Below are 20,601 nucleotides of genomic sequence, written 5' to 3'. Positions count from 1 at the left end.
GAAAGCATCTGAAAACATAGCTTCCTTGTTAAGACTTTTTATAGTATAACAATTTTCAGATAAAATCTTGTAACTATCATGTTAAATATCAAGAAAGCAAAGTTCCTTGAAACTTCTCTAAAAAACCCTTGGGGTCCCAAGAAACAGTGACTTTTGTCAAACACTATTATTGACTTATGGAGATTTCAAAGCCCTGTGAAATCATAAGGTTTGAATTCAGACCCTTTGCTGCACAGCTTAAAGGGTATCTCTCAGTGGCACTGGGTCTAGCATTCCCACCATGTTTCCAACTCTTTACTCTCCAAGTTTACAAAATGAACTACAAGCAGGGAAGTCAGAGAGAAAATTCCTGGGAATAGTTATAGTAGAAGGTTTTGCCAGGCAAATGTAAGATACTGTAATATAACTCATATCAATAACCCCATACCAGTTAGGGGATCCATGTGGACTGAGGATATCATATTCTCTCATTAACAATCTAAATATGTTGAATTGCTAAAAACAAATAGGCGGGAAACATTCTCAAATATGTCTTCTAGTTCCTTGTTAGAAAAATAATTATTGTTCAATGAATGAAATTGAATTTCAAGTCCTTACTGGGACAGGCTTCTTTTGAACATCCTGGAAGGAGGGTCCCAGGAATGTGAGAACACAGGCAAATATTCCTATGAACTGAGTGTAAAGGATGCTCTCAGTGGAGTTTATTAGATGCTGTCTTTCTCTACTCCAGTTTCCCTTCACAATGAGACTTTGGAGGACTTGCAGGTACCCTGGAGATTCAATTAAGAGGAAACTGAACCAAAGAGTTTATGCAGCTGGGATGGTGTGGAATATATTTACATGGCCTGCAGTATCCATACAGATACATCACTGATGGCTTTCCTGCTGGTAGAATGTGTTTTGGGAACTTTACTTTCAATCCATGGGACCCACTCACTAAACATGGGAACATGACAATATTGAACCAAGAGGACACACTGTCTATAAATGGGACCCATAGTGGGCAGCACCATAAATACATGGAGAATAAAGAAGAGGTATACTAGAAAGAAAAGGACACATCCACATATGTAAAAATGTAAATCTATAGTTCAGTTTTCATGGTTACCTAGCCAAAAAAGAAATATTCTACTCTCAGTTCACCACACATAATTACACTCCTCTTACCTTTTGTTTTATATGCAAAATATAGAACTAATTAGAATACTTGTGTTTATATGTTATGTACAACAGATGTTTTCTTATGTAGAATTGTAAGTTTATGTATGATAACCATCAATAATTAAAATTTTCTGTCAAAGCTTTCATGGGAGACAACTATCTTCATACTGTCTGTACACAAAATTACAGTGGTAAACAGATGTCAAATAAAAAGATAACTGAAAGCAGTGTGATTCCTTGATGTAAGGCAGTTGAATTTTAATATTATTCTAGCGATTACAATACTATTCTTTAAAAGTTAATGATTTAATCTCCTTTCTTATTCTAAATACATATTAATATTTTGAACCTAAGTTTGTTTTAAGATTTTTTGTTTGTTTTAAGTAATTATCTAATCTGTTTATTTAAGCCTCTACGCTCACAAATCTAAAGTCCTTCCACAGCCCCATCCCTAAAGAACTCCACACATAGCAGGGCCTGTGGAAGCACCACAGGGAAAGCTGTTCCTGTCGGTCCAGGGGAGAGACAGTATAAAGGTCCTACTGGATGAGGAAGCCTAAGAGTTCCCCTGGGAGATGGGTTAAAGACAGATTATTTGGCTTCACACCAAGATATTCTAATTTAGGCATGCCAGGGTGTCTCATGAATTTGTATTTTTAGAAAGTCTCAAACTAAATGTGACATATGAACCCCAGGGAGCATGCTCTGAAACATAAAGCAAGGCTGGACACAGAAATATGACACTGGCCTGTGCTGTCCCTACTGTTTCTCTCTGGGTCACCACCTTCCTGTCCCCATTTTCACAGCACTGTGTGACTTGAGGCACTCCTTCCATGAAACTTTCCTTTCCAGCACCATTTTCCAGAATTTTATTTAGTTTTAAAATGTATTTTTTAAGGAATGTGGCTATTTTTACTGTCATCTCAAATTAATTGTTAAAGCAACAATTAACTTTATAACAGCTTTACTGGGGCCTAACTACTCACTAGACATCTCTTATATAATTTTTTATATAAAAATAAAGACCTAGCACTCTAGCCACTGTTATTGGGTTATTATTATTATTAGGGGTTATTATTTAACAGGTAAAACAGAAACAAGCAATAGAGTTAATAGAACCAAGAGATAGAGTCTGAGCAGCAGTAAATTTAATCACACGATCTTCATAGTCTTCGGTGTTTTCTATTTGTTTTCCTATTCTCATTAATGTGCAGGCTTTTCATATTACTGGTTAGCTGTGACAATTTCATCTACTGAAATGGTCTATTAGAGACATCCGTCTTCAAACTGCATTGGATTTTTCTTATTGCTCATTTTCCTTGGACCTTCTGAAGTTTTGTGGGTTGCCAAGTGTCCTTTCTGCCGGGTATTCATGTATGTTTTTTTTTGTCTTGTTTTGCTTTGCATTTATGAGACTGTGACTTCAGAGTTTACTCTCTTTGTTTCTGATTATTGATTTTTCTATATCTCTGTTTCTTTCCCCTAAGATCATGTTACGATTCAAAGCTCTGTTTCCCCTTAGAGATGAGTACTGGATGTCGTCCATTCATGTTTACTTTTTTTTTTTTTTAATTTTTTTATTGGATGTTTTATTTACATTTCATATGTTGTCCCCTTACCCCATCCCCCACCCACCCAGGAACCCCCAATCCCCTCACACCTCCTCCTTCTTCTTTGTGGATGTAACCTCTATCTACCCCCCCACTCCCACCTCCCCACCCTCAAAACTCCCACCCCCTGGGGCGTCCAGCCTTCATGAGGTCAAAGATCTCATCTTCCACCTGTGCCCAGCAGGGCCCTCCACTCTTATATATTCAGCTAAGGCCCTGGATCCCTCCATAAGTGCTCCCAGGCTGGTGGTTTAGACCCTGGGAGCTGTGGTTGGTTGGTATTGTTGCTCTCCTCATGGGGCCACAAATCCTTTCAGCTCCTTCAGTCTTCACTCTAACTCCTCCATTGAGAACCCCATGATCACTTCAATGGCTAGCATGTTTACTTTTATGAAGATTAAAATCCAGCTTTATCTGCTAACTCCAGTTTAGGATTAAGAAAATCATTTTATAATGACAGGCCATGAAAAAACTTCACCAAGATGCAATGTCTGATCTGGGACTCAAAGAATAATAAGAGAGATGTACAAATAGGACTCAAAACCATCCTAGGCAGTGTGGGTTGGGGACATAGACAGTACTCTGATGTACAAGCAGCCACAGGACTGGCTTGAGACAGTTAAAGCAGAAATGGGCTTGAGTTAGGGTTAAAACAGTGGCTAAAGACAAGGCCCTGGAGAGCCCATTGAGACATTTTGGTCTATTTGAAAGTCAATTAAACCCCACAGCAGCATATGAGATCAAAATCAACCCATAAACTTGCAAAGTATATAGCAGTATCCACATCTTGATAGTGGTTAAATATATTTGTTGCATGATAATGACTTACAACTTTTTCTCAGTCTTCAATAGCAATCACACATCCAATAACTGCACAGATGTGAATAGTTTGGGGAAACAAAACATACCCAGTTAAATATGCTTCCTAGTATATTTTCTTACATAGAGGAGGAAAGTATTAAGTTCTTTCAAAAGACAGTGTCTTCTAGACATGATAGTACCATTGTTCTCGCAGTAACTGTAGCTGTCTTCACAAGACTTTATAATACCTGCACAGTCAACACTCCAGCATGGAAATGGAGGGACTCATGAGCCCCTATCCCTAGCTGAAGAGGTATTGGCAGTTCTCGCTAGAGGAGATAGTCACATTTTTGTTTGGTTTGTTGATTTTTGTTTTTCAAGACAGGGTTTTTCTGTAGAGCTTTGGCTATCTTAGAACTCACTATGTAGACTAGGCTAGGCTGATCTTGAACTCATAGATATCCAGCTGCCTCCAAAGTGCTGAGATCAAAGGTGTTCACTACCATTGACTGATTCAAAGACTCGGTTTTCTTAAAGGTGTAACTTTTAGCTCAACCACACTTCAGCCCCACATATACACATAAATGGGCAGCATATGCTGGGCTCATTGTGTTATTAAGAAGAGGAGAATGAAGTTGGAAGGTGGTGTGTGAGAGTAGATCTTGGAGGAGTAAGGAGGGAAGTATGTGTTGAATGTAACCAGAACACATTGTATTGTATGTATGATATTTTAAAAAATCATAAGGCAGTATTAATTTCCACTAGCATTCAAAATTTTCTTTATGCTGCTTAATAGAATGTTTTAACATTATACATATTTCTAAATATAAACCCACCTCTTCTTAGTATTTAAAACCCTCTTAATCTCTAACAGCATCACAGATGTGTGATATGGCAGATCTTTTCAATAAATGAAGACATGAAAATCATAGCAATGTTTGGCAGAACATACCCTCTAACTGTAAGCCAACAAAGCAAACTTCAAAGTACAGGGGACAAAAACACGTACAGCCTTTGGCTTTTGACTACAGAGATCTCTGCACATTCATAGTTATTATGGAACTATCCACAGAGCCAAGCTGTGGAATCAGCGTAAGTATTGTTCAACAATGAATGGATGGATAAAGAAAATATAAGGACTAGTAGAGTCTGGGCCAATCTTAGCACTTAGACATCATTGCCATTGTCCCTTTACTTAAGGAAGCTACAGAGCTTCATGGTGATCTCTGCACTTCTGTAATAAGACTAAGTATCCCTACAAACATAGGGATTAAGGACAGGAGCTTGGTAATATAACTGATGGTACTTCTTCCTAAATAGAGTTGGTATCAAGGAATTCCTTAGGGAAATCCTCTATTGACCATCTCACATTTCATTGCCAGATAGAGGAACACTAGAATGTTTTAGGCAAAACCACACAGCTGGTATGCTTGGTGGGCTGACATATGATGGTTTGTTATAGCCAGAAGCCACAAATTTCTGTCTTCTGTTAATGTTTTAGTTCTAAAAAAGTTCATTTTAATAAGAATAAGATGCTTTCATCCTAAGTGTAAGAGTTAGCCATAATAAACTTATAAGATCTACCTTATAACTTACAGTATAAGAATATTATCAGGCTTTGGGAAATGATGTTTTAAAATACAAAATAAATTTTAAAGTTATATTGATGTAATCAAGATTCCCATTCATTGTCTTTCTTTTTTTTTTCTTTTTTTTAATAGTCATGTAAAATGTGACAGGCCTCACTTAGTTAGCTCTACTACTCAGGGATGGTTCACAGAAAAGGCATTAGCTGGCAGTTCACTCATTGATGGTGTTTGACTCTACTGACCATTACACATCATGGTATCTTGTTCCATAAGGCTGGGTATAGATGTATGTGAGAGAATATGCTCAAAATATAATGTATATTATAATCCATTTTTTGGACACACTGGCAATTGAACCTAGGGCATTACGCAAGAGAGGCAAGCACTTTACTACTCATCTACAGCCATAGCATTTTGAAAGATTTATAAAAAATATTAGGTATAAAATGAGTATAGTTATCCATTCAGTTATATATTATGCATTGAAAACAATTTAGGCAAAATACAGACTTTCCCTTCAAGGATACACCTGTATTTTCAATAGAGAGAAAGAAACAAAAGCTAAAAGCAAAACAAACTTTTAACTACCCTATGTACCAGTACCAATTACCATAGGTTGATTCTGGAATGCATTTCTCTTCACAAGGATGAAAGTGGTCCCATCTGCACTTTCATCAACCTTCTAAGTCAATGAGAGAGGCCAACAGCAAACAATCTATTGGTTGAAAGTTAAAAATTAGATTTAGCTGCCAGGAAGAAAGCATGAAGGATCCCCATCATGGAAAAGAGAGACAATCAACCCACTCTTGTCCCAGAAAACCAGTATTGAAAGGAAAGAAGAAAGTTTCCAAAGGGATCACAGCAATCCTCATGTCGCTGAACACCATGCTTATATGTCCACGACTTGAGTGAGCCCAGAAAAGAGAAATCACTCAGTCTGTAGAGAATGGATAGATGCCAGTGCATGGACCGCACATCTTTGACAGAGCTAGGATCAATTGCAGAATGACAAGCCCCTGCATTTTTTGATTTAAAAATGAGTATGATGCAAATCAAGAGCGGTGGGATGTAATGTTTGGGTGAGGACTCATGTCAACATTTCTGGTAATATGAAAAAGTAAACCCAAATTACATAATTGCACAACCCTAATGAGATTTTATAAATAGCAGGCAGAAGTTCCTGTACAGGCTCATTAGAGTATTCAGAGCTGATTGTGGCATGTGAACCAGCCGTTCTGGATTATCTTGGCACATGCACAGCCTTCTATTAGCCATGATAATTTTGAGCTTTCTGATTTTAAACTATTTGCTGTGAAGGGTTGTTTTCATTCAGCCATATTAACATTAGGCCTGGATTATTAGTATCTGGCACAACTTTAGAAAATTTTAATAAACTTGTCACTTTGAGATTTGATGCAATAATCAACTTTTTGTTTTCCTCCCAAAATTCATCCAGGAAAGTCAATGACTGTTTAAAGCCTAATAACAACATTTTCTTTTTAAATGAATATTTGGATTGATTTTAAAGTCAGGAATCCTACAGTTTAGCTTCCAGAGATTTGGAATACACACACACACACACACACACACACACACACACACACACACACACAAACACTCCTTAGATATGAAAACTGAGGCTATTTTGCATGATTTTTTTCTTCTTCCCGCATTTACTTAAACCAGGACTTGAGAGTTTATGCACTATGCACACACCAGGCAACAGGCTGACTCTGTAACTCTCTTAGAACTTGAGTATTTGCTGAAAAAAATGAAATATACTGATCATTAATACCGATCATCAACTTAATCAGATTGAAAACTCCTAGAAGATGGGTACAAGACAGCTGGGGTGTATCTGTGAAAGCAATTTTCTGAAAGAAGAGATGAAGCCTCACCCTCAGTGTGGGCCTAGCCACTGGAGACAGGGGAGCCAGCATTCTCTCCACTTCCCATTTTTCATACTGCTCTCCTTGTTCACCCTCCTGCTGTCATGACAGAAATCTCTGACATGTTTAGCCCAAATAAATCTTTGCTGCTTTACCTTAGGCCAGGAATTCCATCTCTGCAACAGAAAATTTAATATGCAAATAAACACGTAACTTCATGTCCATATCCTTTGCAATCAATATGATGAAGAAAAAAAGTAAAGCAGAGGCAGGAGGATGATGTCTGTGGCTCTGCTTGTGTTGGAGGGCTCCTCCGGGGAAAGGCCTACCCCCTGTAATTCGGAGATCGGAGAAGGAAATGGACAAGTGAATAAGCATTTGGAAGCATAAGTGAAATAAGTGAAACCACCTGTGAAGAAAAGAGACCCAGCAGATTTAGAGGGAGACCTTGGGGAGGAAGTTTGGATGACATGTGTGAAGGGTGTTTTCTAGATCATTCAAGGCCAGGGAGAAGTTGAAAACAAGTATGGATTCATGCTGCTAAGAGGGTATGCTAAGAGCTGACACAAGCTGTAGTCAGACCTCAGCTATGATACTGATTGCAGCTGTAAGCCACCACTGCAGAAGCAAAATGCAAGGATGGCATGACTGTGTGGCTCTAGGCAAGTGGCTGTCACAAATGAGAACAGAGGCTTGCAGTCAAGCCAGTGGCCACTGATATCTTCTGGGGAGACATGATCGGCTCTAGACCTGTAAAGGTATAGAAGGGAGGGACAGGGCAGTCTCCCCATGAGGAGACTATTGGGAAAGTACAGCTAACAGACCCCTCTGATGCCAGGGAGAGCTCAGGAGTCCAAGAGCAGGTAAAGGTTCTGGTAAAGGATCAAGGGAAATGAGAAAGCCATTTCTTGTTGGAAAAGAGTGAGGAATCGATGGCTCAAGGGCAGGAGATACAGGGACAGAGGACAGAGCAAGTAGTTACATAAATGTTAAAGTGACCATAGACTCCAAAGTGCTGGTGTCGCAGAAGTACTTGGAAACAGCTCTGGAATTTAGGAGCTGAGTGTACACATTCAAACAAGTGCATTTCTGCCATATAAATATTAAGTAGTAAGAGCAGATAATTTGCATGTAAGTATAAAATACTTTCTTCTGATGAACCAGACGATGGTTCAGTATCTTTATGAACATTAATGCTCAACCATTCTAGAGAGCGGAAGTGTGAGGTGCCACTGAAGTTGCTTTAGACAGAAAGGTGTCTGTGATGCACATGTGTACACTCATACTAATCAGTATCAAACACACAAATATGTCTATTCCTGACAATTACTGGAAGGTTAAAAGTCTTAAAGCCATTTCATCATCAAAGAAATAAGGGACCCAAAGGATGCAGGGATATTCTCAAGAACTCCTATGCAGGATTTATTTAGGTTTGCGACTTAGCCCATCTTTTTTTTGTATTATGTGGAGAGTGAAGCAAAGACCCCACTTTCTCTCAATACAAAACAAGGCACTTAGAATCACCGCAGAGGTCTGGTGTGCATTTACATGTTCATAAGCACTGCCACCATTTGCCAAGTCCAAGTTTTTCTTCAGTCCTTCTGTCGCACTTTTCTAGGCATTTAGACTATATCAATGAACAAACAAAAAGGCTCCCTCCCTAGTCTCATGGCAGGTAAGAAGAAGTAATGGAGAAGACTGATATCCAACACAAAAACACAAATATATTTTTATTTCTGATAGGGGATGAAACCTTGGAGGAAAGATCACGGGACAGTGTGGCCTCATGGATGCCGAATTTGAGTAAAGATTTTAAAGACTCCCAAGAACTGATGGAGATTTGGTTTTATAAAGAAATTAGACTTTATTTAATGTTGCAAGTTGAGGATCAGAGATGAATGTGTTAAGGACAGTCTTGAACAGAAGTCATCAAAATTCTGACTGAAGGCTTAATTCGGTCGTCTGTATAAGCAAAGGAAGCTATGACCATCTATCATGGCTACTGTCTGGGGATGCATTCAGCTCACCAGGCACCCATCTCTGCACAGGGACAGTGCTTTCTAAATCCCCACGGAAGCATCTGACAAAAGCCAGATGAGGACACTCATAGCTAAGCTCCCACAGCTTTGCTGTGGCTCAGGGACAAGGCTGCAGCATAATATAATGATACTTGAGACCCACAGCCTGAAAGGTTTGTCGACAACATAAAGTTCCCATCCTTCCTGAACAGATGAGAAAAGTAGGTTTCAGGAGTTGCAGGAACTTAAGGTCACAGAGTATTTGGTAATAAAAGTCTGTGAAATAGAGAAAATGTAAGTTTCCCAGAAATTCCAGGCCTCAGATTTTCCTATATGAACTCTTTCTTTTTCATTTCCATGTCCTTAAGCATGGCATACATACTTTCTGATACTCAGAAATGGACCATGAGAAAACTTCCAGCTTTTTTTTTTATATAAAACATGAATAAATTACTTTCATATAGTATAATTCCTTCTAAACTGTTTATTTACTCGGTTTTAGTTTTTAAATTTTTATTCATTTTTCTTTTATACAATGCATCCAACTGTAGCTTCCTCTCTCTCTCTACTCTTCCAAATCTCCCTTCTTCTCCTCTCCCCAAACCCTGACCTCTCCTCCAGAAAAGAGCATGCCTCCCAGGGATATCAATCAAACACAGCACAAGATACAGTAAGACCAGGTACAAACCCTCACACCAAGGTTACATGAGGCAGTAGGAGGGGTTCCAAGAACAGGCAAAAGAGTTAGAGATAACTTCACCTCCCAGTGTCAGACATCTCCCTAAAACACCAAGTCTTCCTCCCAAAAACCCACCAAGCCAACAACCATTACATATATGCAGAGGACCTAGCATAGACCCACACAGGCTCTGTGATTACCATTTCAGCTTTTGTAAGCTCTTATGAGCCCTACTTAGTTGGCTTAGAGGGCCATGCTCTCTTGGTATCTCTTGGTGTCTTTGACTGTAGCCCAGACTGAATTCAAATTCATAGAAATCCTTGTCTTACATCACCATACCTGGCGTTAAATGTTTTGATGAACTGATTTAACCATTACAGCATATGATTATTAGTATCTGAGTTAGACATGCAAGGCAACTGAGAAACTGGGAGATCTAGTAATTTTCTCCAAACTCACTCAGTTTGTTAAAACTGTAAGCAATCCCTGGCTGAAAAACATGTCCTCATTTTGTTGTTAAAGTGCTCTCAGATGTAGGCAACTACCCACATAGACAAGTATGACTGCTAACTGAGAATTTAATTTAAAATCATCTTTGTCAGAATTTTTCAACATAAATATTATTAAGTTTGTCAAAAATAATATTGGATTAAGTGCCATATCTAATTCAGTCAAAGTACGTGTTACTCTAAGAATAGATATTTTTCTCATGGGAAGTAAACCCTCTCAAACCCATAAATTTTTATAGCGTCATGAAAAACAGCTCCAGAAAATGGATGCATCCTTCTATAGTGATTCCATAAAATTACCATTGATTCAGTGGGCTCTCCCTTGACAATTGGTTGGCAAAGATCTTCAGCTATTACCTGTGATCTTGGATGCTGGAAATGAAATCTGTAGTCTAAAAGGAGATGTTCATCTCATTTTCTATCATTTTATTTTATATAAAAATTTAAACTTTACAGGTACAAACATGATGATAAAGTTACAAAATGGAGCAGGGGAGATGTCTCAGTGGCCAAGAGCACCTGCTGCTTACTGCTCTAACAGAAGACTCAGGCTCTATTCCCAGCATCATCCCATACCAGGAAACTCACACGCACCTATAACTACAGTCCTAGTGGATCTGATATCTTCTTCTGGTCTCTGGACATATCTGCATTAAAGGTGGTATACAGACATTCATATACACATAAAGTAAATAAAACCTTTAAAAAACATTGTCTTTTGTGAAGCATTCTTTGTCCGTGCTATGAGTTGGAGGAGTACATAGACAAATGCATTTATGTCTATTAAGATACAAGTTCCATACAGTGACTATATGCAGATAGTAACTAGAAAACTCAGTGGATTTCAGACATCCGTGCTTATTTGTAAATAAAACAGGACATGTATTTATCACTCCCAATATTCCTGTCATGCCCTTTCTTTTTAAAAGGTTTTCTTTAAATTATAAGTGTTTCCATGTATATCTATATACGTTGGGCTATGTACATATGAGTACAGATACCACACTGAAGCCAGAAGAGGGTGCTTGGAGCTGGAGTTACAGGTGGTTATGAGCCACTCGACATGAGTAAACAATGTTTGGTCCTCTGCAAAAAAAAAGTACATAATCTTAACTACTGAGCTACCTCTCCAGTCTTTCATGCCCTTTCATAAACAATCCCTACCCTTAGATACAGTGATTCATCTGATTTCTTCCATATTCATGTGATTGCTTGAACATCTCACTGTGAGCCTTCTGCTCCTAGCCACCATAGTAGCTTGTACATTTTTGTCAATAAGATACTCAACCCATCTCAATGATGTTCTTGTTGAGAATTATGCCACAATTTTATGATTCCATCCAATAAATCCTACTTCAGAAGAACTGAGAAAGAGTCCTTTGAGTCACTGTCTTCTGAGTTCTATTGAGAGACTCTCCTGAGGCAAACAGAATTGAGCCATATAAATGCCTGTTCATTGGCTGCACAAAGAGGTGAAAGAGGAATGGGCCACTCAAAGGAAGAAGAGCTGCCCAGAACCTATCTGCCATGGTGCCATGGAAAGAGAGACCACAGATGCATATCTTTTGTTTAATGGGTCACCTAGACACTCAGATTTTTACGTATTATATTAGAATGTAGCTAAGTAATGAATTGAACAGGAAGAAAAACATAATCTGAACATGGCTATACACATCCATGACCCCAGCTCTTGGGAGCCTATGCAGGCATCAGGAGTTTAAAGTGAACCTGGTTTATAGAGTTAAGACCCAGTCTCAACAAAGAAAATCAAAGCAAAATCACTTTGTGAGCAAAAATGAATTCATAGGATAGCACATGGATTGTTGGTTTGAGGTCTTCTATTTGGATCCTCGTTGTGTAACATATCATAGACAGCTTTTTCATATAGTGAACACACTGTCCTTTCCAAAGTATACAGTCCATGTTGGAACCAATGTGTGTCATGGTACTGTCAAAGTTACACTGTCCAGTCTCACCCCTTCCCTTCGCTCTGTCTGCAAGAGCAAAGCAGATGGTGCCTGTGATGAACAGGTACTCAACAAGAGAGAAAACACAGTAGAAAGGTAATGGCGGCACTGAATAGAGAAATAAAGGGAAAGAGCCAGAAAGATCTTAACAAAAAAGAAGGGAAAAGACAGCCACATGGCCACACTGGAATCGAAGAACACTTCAGCTCTGCCCCCAGATAACTGTCTTTCAGCAGTCTTCATCCATGAACTATAGCATACCCCGTCCACAACCCCAGTCAGAGTTATTATAGCAGGGCACTGTCTAAGGATCTGCTTGAAGAATGTAGCACACCGTGCTACTTATTAACTCAGAGCTCAGTGAAAGCAGAATTAGTGGCTGACCACTTCAACCTAGGCGAGTAGTGGCAGGGCCTCCAGGCATTCAAAACACATCCTGTGGAAAACAGGGCATTCACAAGTGAGTCTGATCCTATCAGAGGAGTTGGAAATGTGTTTTGTACAGAGAGAAACTCTCTCTCTCTCTCTGATCCCTGGCAGTATTGTCTTTATCAGGGAATTGTGCTTGCTTTAATAGGTACCATTGCTTTAGTCGTTAAAATAAGAAGAATAAAGCAGCTGTATCCACAGCCGCCTACACACCTCCAGCATTAGTACAACCATCAGCAAAGAGCTGCTACCAAACCAATCTCACAGGATTTATACACGAAGTGAACCATGGTGACACGGTCCTCTGTGAATTCTGCAGGCCCAGCTGAGAGTCAGGTCAGGGGCCAGAGCTTACAAGTTTTCCTTTCTAGGAGGTGGCTCACATTTGGCAACAGGAATCTGAAGCAATAATGAAGACAGTCACCTTTCCAAGTGGCAGCAAAGGTGAAGTAACAGGGACAGTGGAACCTGCAGAGCTATGCAGAGGAAATGCACACAGAAGGGAAGCTGAGCAACTCAGTGCACAGCCTTCACTCTTGGCCTAATTGTCTTTATCATGATCTGGTTACTTAGTTCTTCTTAGTTTACCTGATGCCACAATAGTTAATGCTAACCACACTTATGCCTCAATCTGTAAATGTTTACTCTGTAGAAAGCTTCACTTGATGTGTATTCACAACACATAGCAGATATTATCTTAGCCCATTTAAAGCCTAGGATTTGGGACCAGAGCTGATAGTGAAAGTTGGTAAGGTCATGGAGTGGGGATCTTAATGGAGCCTGAACCCAATTCTCAGCTTTCCTGCTCTTTTACTATGACATGGTCATTTCATCTTCTCTTATTTATTTGCTGTACTCCCTTCTCCCCGGCATCCACTCTCTTTCTTGCGTAGATGACTGGAGTAAAGTCCACAAAAAATATATTTTCTTTTGTCAAACAGAGGTTAGTTCATGTATTACAGGGGAGGATAAAGATAATAGCATGGGTAAGATGGATGGAGAGATGAATAAAATATTTCAAGATGTCCAGACTCATGAAAGAGATGAAGAGATACTTCTGAAAGGGGAGTACCCCTTTGGGATTGCAGAAATTATAGGTTTTGAGAGGCTGCAAAGAATCTTCAAAGTCTTCTCTCTTGAGCGAGAAGACCTTTAATCCCGAGATCCAGAAAAGAGTAGATCCAAGACCTTCTAGAGATTTCTACCACCACTGTTTATTCTACTTTCAAAGCCCACTTCTATGTCACTTACCACTATCACTATTATATGTGACTTCAGAAGCCAAGAGGAAGACAATAGGCTCTGTAGTGCACAGATGCATATTGGGCCCAATTTGATCATGCTTGAGAGAAGAAGTAGCCCCTAAACTGCCTCATGGTAGAGCAAGTGAAGCTGCCACTCAAGATGTTGTGTCACATCTTTCTGGCATTTGCCACCAGTACCATAGTAGGATTTCTGCAGTAGGCAAAAGTCAAAATGGTATTTCACAAGTCTATTCTTAACCTGTAGTTTGACTTGGATTAGACAAAACCTGAGGGTGAGACATCATTAGAACTGAGATTTCTCCAACTTTCACTTCAGATTTGGTGGGTTTTGACAACTATGTACATTGGTGGCTTCTGAGGCTTCTTATCTTACTCAGACCCCAGTACAATGTTTTGCTGTCTAATAAAACTTCTAAAGTGTAGCTAGGCATTATTACTGAGCAAGAACACTTAAATCACACGCATGACCCAGTCTTGGTGCCAGGATCCCAGAAGCACTGGCTCTATGCTAGATTTCCTGTTCTTCTTAACCAAGCGATTCTTTCTCTGGTCTTAGAATGTTATGTCATTTTAACAACAACAGCAACAACAACAACTACAACAACAACAAAAAGATTAGTTCAAATGTATTTGGTTCTTCTTTTCCTAATGTCAAGAACTGTGGGCAATACTATCTATGAAGCATGTCACAGACTCTCTCCTTAGTTTCAGGTGCTAACAATACTCTGATTCATATCACTAGTCAAAAAACCTTTACCTCAACTTATGATTTCCAGTGTAGTCTCAGAGAATGAAAGACTGGCCAAAGACAGTCCTTACAGTGTTACTACTCCAAGGGGCTGGTGCCTGACCAGTGAACTTTGAACCCAGTTCTGCCAAAGCGCTTTGAGGCATCATGGTGAGATTATAATGAGGTTATTCCTTCCTGATTAAAGGAGTCTGGAGGACTTCATCTTCTGTTACTATTTTCCTGGCTTGTGGATAACACATAGAAATAAAAAGAGGATATAAAGTTGTAGGAGGAGCTAAGGGGGGAGGAGCAGGGAAAGGAAGAGGAGGAGTAAGGGGAGTAAGGGGAGGAGGTACAGAGAGCAGAGATGTAGGAGGATGGAGAGCCACGTAGGTATGGAGAGAAGTCCTGGGTAACAACTTATATTTAGGTTAGGTAATTGGGAAACAACTCTAATTTATGGGCATATTGTTATTGAGCAGTACCATGTTTAAGCATTGGAGTCTCATTTTCCTACTGGGCCTGTGTGGATGGAAGGATGGTCTGGGCAATGCCCAGCCTTGCGAGACAGCATGGAAGATTGACAGAGCCGTCTCCCATGCTGGCATCTCATGGGTGGTAGAGCTGGTGTCTCTGACCAACTGAGCAGGAGGCCCAAGCTGAGCAGTGGCAGTACGGCCACCACTGCTCATGGCTGCAGGCCTAGGCTCGTCGGGAACCCAGTGGATGATTATGAAAAGCCAGACTGAATGCCACCTATTTAAATATCACCCTCAACATAAAGTCTATTGGAAGTAGGGGAAGCAGTGCTCCCTGCCCCAGTGCTCCCTGGGTTCATAAGTCTGATCTCCAACTGTACATGAGAAAACAATCCTTTAATGCTTAGATGACTACAAGCAGGGTTTGAAGGACTGGTGGCTAAATGAGGTCTTCACTGACACAGCTCTTAAACTTTATTTTCCAATGAAATCTCCTACAAAATCCCAACATATAGGAAAAAATAATGCACCTGGGCTCTATCAGAAGAGAGTATTCCAAAGTCATCCCTTTCCAGTTGCCTGCAGGCTCTATAAAGCCAGACTTGTCAGGAACAGCATTCCTCCGGAAGGAACAGCATTTCTCTGGAATGTTGGCAAACATATAATTCCCTGGATGTGAGCCCTTGGATTCTCAAGCTTAGGAAAGCACCCATTGGGATTCCCTCTCCTGTTTCACAAACCTCTAGGTCTCAGTCTGTGAGTTATACTTGCCCATGGACCCCCAACCCACTTTGAGTGATACCACCCCATTTTCTCAGGCTCCAACAGCAGTTTGACTAATGTCATGGCAGTTCTGGACTTTCATAGTGTTATTAGACAGTTTGTATAATAAATCTATCAACTGTCTGTCCATCATTGGATCTGTCATTAATTGTCTATCAATTCTAACTATGTATCTCCTTAACTATTCCTTCTACATATCTATCATCTATCATCTACTTAACATCTCTCTCCAAATCTCTGTCTCTGAATCTAGCTACCAATCTATTTATCTATCATCTCTGCCCTCCCTCTTATCTGTCTGTTGATTATCATCCTGTGTATTCTATCTTCTTACCTAGTCTATCTATGCATCTTTTATTTATTTTATCATCTAACTTGAATCTAGTTATCAATCATTTATTTCCTTTCTCCATCAATGTGTCTTTCTAGACCCATCTATATATTTATTACTTCTCTGTGCATATCTGTCTATCTATCTATCTATCTATCTATCTATCATCTTTCTTTCTTTCTTTCTTTCTTTCTTTCTTTCTTTCTTTCTTCTCATCTATTTTCTATTCTCTTTCTCTCCACAACACTTTGTGTCTTTGTATCTGTCACCTTTATTCTAGCTACCCTTTATATCGCTGTATCTATCAGTCCTGTATCTCTGGAGAAAAAAATCATAAGAGCATTCATTTGTTTTGCTCTAAAAAGGCATACATAACATGATCCTCTTTTTCAAAACTTTGTTTTAATAAAGTAGGTCTAGAAGAGCCTGGAATAGCTTTGTTCCAGTAGTGGTTTGCTCATGTCCACCTGGTCCCTTCACTCAGTGTTCCTGCAGGAATAGCTCTGCAAGGAATACAGGCTAAAATAAGGCCCCAAGAGCCTGTTCTCTCCTGCTTCGGAAATCTGAGCCCTCTGGGTAATGCTATTCTTACAAAATGTGCTTTCTGATTACTTCCAGAAGGCACTTCAGGGCAGGCTGACCATAATGTTTCTCCTTGTGAAGAAGGTAAAACAGCCTTCTGCACTGAGGCTGTGAGTTACCTTCATGTTAAGACCAGCAAAGCAGTATCTGGTGAATTCTCTTAAGTGTTCTAATTTCCTGGGAAGAGATCCCCCTCTGTGCCCCATGTTCATTTGCGGAGCTCTGTTCTTACTGGATCCACCACTGTACCAGATTTCTTCTCTGCCCTCTTCTTCCCCTGACCCCTCCTTTCAAATCACAAGAGAACTTGAGATTCAGTCTTTTGAAAAGAGAAACTACAGAGTTTCTTCCCAGTTTGGGCACTGCTCCGCACAATCTTGCAACCCGGAGTTGCTATGTCACGCCTCTTTCTGCAGAAAGCTTGACACATACTAAATTTAGAGGGGGATGACATTCCAGATCACTCTCTGTCTCTGTTACTGGCAATGGGTGTTTGGCTGTGGTTCAGCTTAGTTACTAATCTGCCCGGGCACCAGAAAAGAGAGCCATGGTCCATCTTGACTTCTAACTGCCCTCCCTCGCCTGTAGGGAGTCCTGAAATTCTTTAAGCTGCCCCACCCTGCCCCACCCTGCCCAACTCTACCCCTTCTGACACAAAGATAAAGATAATAAGGAAAACATGTGTGAACTATCGCTCAAGACTAAGAAAGCCAGCTGTCAGTCATACACTGATTTCATCCTCCAAAAACAAAACTATGAGGAAAGTAAGTACCACCTGCTTATCTAAAAAATCTATCAACAGCATGGACTTCTGCCTACTCCTCTTAGGTCCAGGACTGGAGAAAGTGAGACGTCCCAACATCTACCTTGTATTCATCTCCTCACCATTCAGTATAGACAATGAACAATGGCCTATTAGAGAAGTTCAGGACCCTGACTTAAACTCACCCCATTTTCTAAGAGAAGCACCCGAAAGGTCTAGTGGCTCTATGGTAATGACCTAGTATTCAAGGACTCCACCCTTTGCTCTGTTTTCCCTAGGCAGGCTCTTGCCCAAGTCCCCTTTGGATTTGCCATGGACTGACTGATCAGCAAGTAGCCCTAAAACAGGATGGATAAGCTTTAGTCCAAACTTGTATGAGCTGAGTCAAGCTCTTAAAGACAGTGACACTGTGAGGCTTGTCTCCTTAATACATATACAGAAAGGAGTAATATAGTAGTCCTAGGAAGGATATTATATATACTACAATATAATGTATATGTATAAGAAAGAACTAAAATTGAAGAAGAAAGGTAAGATTCTCTTCTGCTAAAAATTAGTCAATATTTTTAATGCACTACTTTTTAGTTAGGTGAAAATAAAATGGAGTAGTCGATAAAACATTCACATTATTTGTCTCTATTCTTAACAGTGAGCTTTCAAACTGACTGTTTTACGCTATTGCTCTACTATCTGTTCTAAAATACAGAAGCATTTATTAAGCTACAGGTTATTTCTTCCACCGAGTAAAAGGGGGATTGCTTACCAAAGCAGAATAGCAATCCAACATATTTCAATGCAAATATATTATTGCTATTCAAATTTCACATAAGAGAGTCAAAGCTACATTTGGAAATTAAACACCAGAAACCCATACACACACATCTGTTCCTACCAAAAAAGAAAAGTGTATTCCAAAATAAAAACTTCAAACTCTGATTCCCTCCAAAACAGAGAAGGGTTTCCTGCTTGGAACACCCCCCTTTTAAAAACCTTGAAGCATTAAAAATGGGAACGTCTTCATGGGAGACTATCTTTGCAGTCAATCAAGTTGTCCCATGAAGCAGAAAGGGAAACTTCCAGACCGCTGGAACAGAGTGACAACACAGGAATCCATACACTTTTCCTTCCCCAGTGCTGTTAGCTGTGTAGTGCTAACTTTCAAAAGTGCCCGTGCTCTGTTGAAACTCCCTTTGAGGGCAAACAAAGCTGAGAAGCACCCAGTCCCTCTGCCCACATGATGGGGCTGAAATGTATTAATTCACACATAAACATGGCCTCTCCGCCCCCCCCCCAGCACCCCCCCTTCCCCCCCAGTGTGTGAATAAACAGCAGACGGGGCTCAGGAGGCCAGGCTGGTAAGGCAAGAGCTGCTCAGTCCCCTACCTCTCCTTGTCTGTTTCACAGAGTGGCGGATGAGAGTCCCCCGTGGTCCTGGGGAAAGCTGAGAGGCTCTGATGGAGGCGGCCACTCAGCCCGCCCATGTGAGCAGGCCCTGCCTGCGCTCAGGAGCTGCCCCAGTCAGATTTTCCAGCCGCACAACCGCAGCCAAGTCCCTGCCCATGCCTGAAGAATTTCCTGAACAGCATTCCCGCTCTCTCACTGCCTGCTTTGAAACCCTACTCTGCCTCTACTTCGATCCGGTTTTGTCAAGCTGACTCCCAGCTACTGGGCTGTCTCCAGATATCAATGGGAAACACGTGTGTCAAACACAGCCTTGCTTTCTTGCAACAGCGCTCATGGCGTCTGTCTGCTGGGCTCGCACTCACAGAAAGAAGGTTGCTTCTAGAAACGACTTGGATTTCCCAGCCATTCTCCACACAGGCTTTGCTTGAGGTACTAGATGCAGTAGACATGTCATCCCTCCCCCACCCCTATTCTCAGTTCAACGTTGTCTCTTTGTACCTCCCCTGTTCCACATGGAACCCCCCACTGTTTGGGTAAGCCCCCTGTGCTCCCTCTTCCTGATCTTAATAACAAAATGACCACAGCTAAGAGTTATAAATTCTAACTTCATCTTCCTCTCTGGCCCTTCCTAAGTTTTTGCTTAAAATTTCAGTTGCTGGGGAAGCCGTATTTTTAGCATTTCCAGTTCCGTTCTCCCAAGTTGTCCTCTCCACCTGATTCCTGCTGCATCTATCTCTGCAGCAACTAAAAATAATGCAATTATTTTCCCCAGACACTTCTGATACTTTTTGCTCTAAAGCTGTGCAGGTAACATGGTACAGGCTGTAACGTTTTACATGCTGTGACAACTCTGTTAAGGTGACAGGAAAAGGAAAGAACCTGAGACCAGAATGCATCCTACATCTGTGCAGCTGTAATTTTCTTTTTCCTGGGTAGCATTCTCTCAAGATGTTCTGGGTACCTCCTGCTGGGTTTTGTGGTATACCTTTGACATTTTCTCTTTCCTATCATAAAAAAGGAGACAAATCTCAAAACACATGTGCTCCCAAAGAGAAGCTACCTATATCTAATAAACCAAAGCAAAGGTTTCAAGTTAATGTTCCAGAAAACAGGTAAAAGAGGAACATTTGGTGTGTGTTTTGTTGTTTTGTTTTGCATTAACATTTAAATCAGATGCATCAACTTTTTTTTCTCTCCCTCTCTTTCCTCCTTCCTTTCCTTCCTTTTTGATTGTTTGTTTCCTTCTTCCCATTTTTTTTGCCAGATTTTAAAACTATTTCTATGTTCTAGAGTGCGCTCACTGGGGTTCAGGGTTTAACATCAAACTGTGGTGAAGCTTCTCAGAGCAATTAAGTTTTTGCCTTGGGAAGTATGGTGGACATTCCCACAAGCATGCAAGCCTGTGTATGTGTATCCAAGCATATGTGGCGAGACACACCCATACATCTGAGGTCATGGTGTAATAATTATAGAGGTAGAGAACTTGGAGACTTGTCTAATCCAGATAGTTTCCAACCTTCATCTTACATAGAGAAACCCAGGCCTGGGGAGATGAGATGATTCATCCAGAGCTTCGAAGACAGTTATTGCCAGAGCCAATGGTGGGAAAGAC

The 20,601-nt window shown here is 40.4% G+C and overlaps 1 protein-coding gene across 2 annotated transcripts in view; it reads right to left on the bottom strand.

Annotated features, from left to right (window-relative positions):
- Sgcd (sarcoglycan delta) overlaps nucleotides 1-19,239 on the bottom strand; it is a 408,884-nt gene extending 389,645 nt beyond the window's left edge. For both annotated transcript variants that reach the window (XM_028777651.1, XM_028777653.1), the window contains exon 1: nucleotides 18,969-19,239. The gene's annotated coding sequence lies outside the window, so the exon portion shown is untranslated. The remainder of the gene's footprint in view (nucleotides 1-18,968) is intronic.
- Nucleotides 19,240-20,601: the final 1,362 nt, after the last annotated feature.

This window comes from Grammomys surdaster, unplaced genomic scaffold (assembly GCF_004785775.1).
Source record: "Grammomys surdaster isolate TR1022 unplaced genomic scaffold, NIH_TR_1.0 313, whole genome shotgun sequence".
Classification (NCBI taxonomy): Eukaryota; Metazoa; Chordata; class Mammalia; order Rodentia; family Muridae; genus Grammomys; species Grammomys surdaster.
This window is presented reverse-complemented; position numbering and strand designations above follow the sequence as displayed.